The sequence below is a fragment of the Chaetura pelagica genome, unplaced genomic scaffold, assembly GCF_000747805.2.
Source record: "Chaetura pelagica isolate M959 unplaced genomic scaffold, ChaPel_1.0 scaffold278, whole genome shotgun sequence".
Classification (NCBI taxonomy): Eukaryota; Metazoa; Chordata; class Aves; order Apodiformes; family Apodidae; genus Chaetura; species Chaetura pelagica.
In genome coordinates, this window is record NW_009954497.1 from 2239043 (window position 1) to 2242197 (window position 3155).

A 3155-nucleotide genomic window follows, 5' to 3' on the forward strand; every position below is an offset into this window, starting at 1 on the left:
CGGAGCTCCGCGCCAGCCCGCACCCGCTCGCTGCCCAGCCAGTGCCGGCCTCCAGTGTGGGCAGCCCCTCCGCCCTCCCCGCTGTCCCTCAGGGAGCGCCCTGGGCCTTCCTGCCCCCGGGCCGGGCCGTACCCGCCGCGGCCCTTTCTCTGCATCTGCGCCACTTTCAGTTCACCTTTCCGGGGCGTGGGTGGTTCAGCGCAGCCCCACGGAGACCTCGCTCGGGCTTCGGACAGGGCCCTTCATCACAGGAAATACTTGACCTAGTGTGTCACCGGATCGCCTTGGTCTCTTCGTGGTCGCTTTAACTTGGTGGCTCGCGAGGACTTTTCTACGAGCAGTGTCTGCCGCTCCCCGTGCTCTTGGTGCTCCCGCCGATGAGCTCGTCCCTTCCCGCAGAAGCTCCAGGCCCTTCGGGACACGGCTGTGCCTCTGCAGCCCCCCCTCCTTCCCCCTCCAAACGGTCTGATTCATACAAATCCCATTTTTCTGCGCTAATGCCACCCCGGCATCATCAGTAAAGCTCTGCACGCAAGATACTTAGCAAAAGTACTAAATAAAACTGGTCACAAGGCAAAACAGCATTTGTAACCTCCCTCCTGCCTAAAAGCTCCCTGACAACCCATTATCTTCCTTCTTGAATTCGGATTAAATTTCCCTGTACAAGTCTTAAAATAATAACCACTACCTTAAGAGGCTACTCAAGTTTAAATTGTATGCCAGACCAAAAACACTAGGAAAAGGCAAACTGTCGACAGACATTCAAAGGCTTCTAACTCTCAGCTCAGTCAGACACAGATGGAGAAGCAGATTAGTGCTTTGTCATTTATAGTGCTGTTTGTAACGTACGTTTCTCATTTCCTTCATCTTATACTCCTGAGGCCTGGCCTGAAACCCACTGAAGCTGAGTGGAGTCTTTCCGCTGACTTCACCCTCTTTTGCATCAAACCTTTACACAGTGCAGCTGATACAGAGCGTAACTGAGTCTGTGTTCTGCCTGGAGGCAGTTTGTTTGATAAATAATTAGCCTGCAGCTTCTTGCCGAAATCTGGAACTACTTTAAACTAAAGCTGTAGCACTTCATGGTTGATTCTGCTTTTAACTGGTTTTGAATACTAAAAAACACCCTGGGACTTTTTAATGAAGGCCATTCCATGAATAGAGGATGTTCTTGCCAAAGCTCTGCACCAGATAACTGAGCAATCTTCGTTTCCTTTTTCCTCTACAGTGGGACTCCCACACGCCACCACTGTAAACACAGAGCTTGCCTCCATAAACATGATTTTTGATGTTTAGCACAGCAAGGAGTCATAGTCTAGAGCATTTAAAAAGCAGCGAGTTTCTCACATTGTGAGTAACAGCCCTAAAAATAGCTGTTTATGGATGATACCAGATGGATATTAGGCATTACTAGAGCCACTGGGCAAAGATTATACTCAGCTCTACACCATCCAGTAGGGTTGGTGCCATTTAATTTACTGCCCTAAGCCGTTATAGCTGCTTTTTCAGAAATTAGAACAGAAGATGGATTAGTTAAAATAAGTTTATTACAGAACAGAGGAAAGCATCAGCCAAAACAAAGCAAACTGCTATTAGTATTTGTGTGGTGGTACTTTCTACCAAACAAATATTTCTGAAGCCTCCAAAACTGTTCTGTTTGCAAAGACCTGAGTAAAACACATTTGAAAGCAGCTTTCCATTTTAGCACCTATGTACACATACATGTGTGCATGTGCACAGCTGAGTTTGTGTGACTATATAGCTCAGCATCATGACAGCATGAGGCCTCTGCACTAACAGGGTGAGCATTCTGGTTTGTTATTTTCTTGACTACTATAATTTGTGATTTCCTGTGGATTTCATCTAAGTTCTTCATCTTTTTTCTGAGCCCACATCATTCCCTCAGATGGGTGAGTTGTGTTTACAGGTCAGACCTTTCCTTACTGAAACCCATTCCACTTTAGACATTTAACTCTCTTACAGCTTACAGGATACTAGGATATAGAGGTAACTTTTATTGTATTTATTTGCTTTTATTAAAAACAAAAAAAAATGTTCTTCATTCTGTATGAACCACTAGCTCTATATAGGCAAACTGTATTTGTAACAACTGTATTACAACTCTGAAAAACCTCAGGTTTTCTCACTTTGAAATTAATGCTGACAGCATTTGGATACTTTTTAACTGAAAATGAAAACATAAAATAGTAATTTCTATTTCCCAGTCTGATACCTGGAATATTTTCCTATCATCTAAATGGGTTACAAATAAGGCAATGACTTGACCAGTGCATTTGTCTGAGAAATTCCATAAGGATGTGCTACCATGATTATTTTTCACTGCTTTTGACACCAATCTTGAATAAGAAATTCCCCATTGAGGATTTGAATTTGCACAATCTGCAAGAAATTCTTGCAGAAGGAGGAACTAATGTACCTTTGGACAAAATGTCAGAATTATTTTGTTTGTTTTTTCTTTTTGCAGTTCATGGGCTCCTTTTTTCCCCCTCTAAGAAAAGTGAAAAAGAGTTAGGAGTTCAGGTTTGGTTTGGATAAAATCCTGAAAAGTGGACGTGTCTCTGAATTACCTCATCATCTCATTTTGAGCCCTTAGCTGAACTTTGTCCTAAAATCCACCTCCAACAAAACAGTGAAAAGTTTAACATAAGCTGAAAAAAAATGGAATCAAAATTTACCTTGGTATAAATCCACATAAAACAATGTGTATGTGTGTGTATATATATAATTAATTGCATGCAACTGACATTTTGAAATTCACTTATCTTTCACTACTTTAAAGAATGATCTCACAGATCCATGCGCCTGCTGGGTGGGTAGCCTCATTCATATCTCATAATCCTACTGTACCCACTCTGAAATAACAAAGTTATTTCTCTAAAGGAGTGTTGAGGGTTGACCTGCACATTGCACTTACTAAAACTTCGTGAATACACAGAAGCAGAATTTCTTACACTTGAATCACCAAGCATGGTACTTCCATAGCCTGAGGAAGGCTCTCTTACAAACTCCACCAAGACCAGTGGTGGACACATGGCCTGGGATGAATAGCAGCTCAAGCCCACAGAATGTCCAAAAGCACCCATCACCTGCAGGACCTTCTGCTTCTCTGTGTGCACCAGCCTCACCCCTCTTTC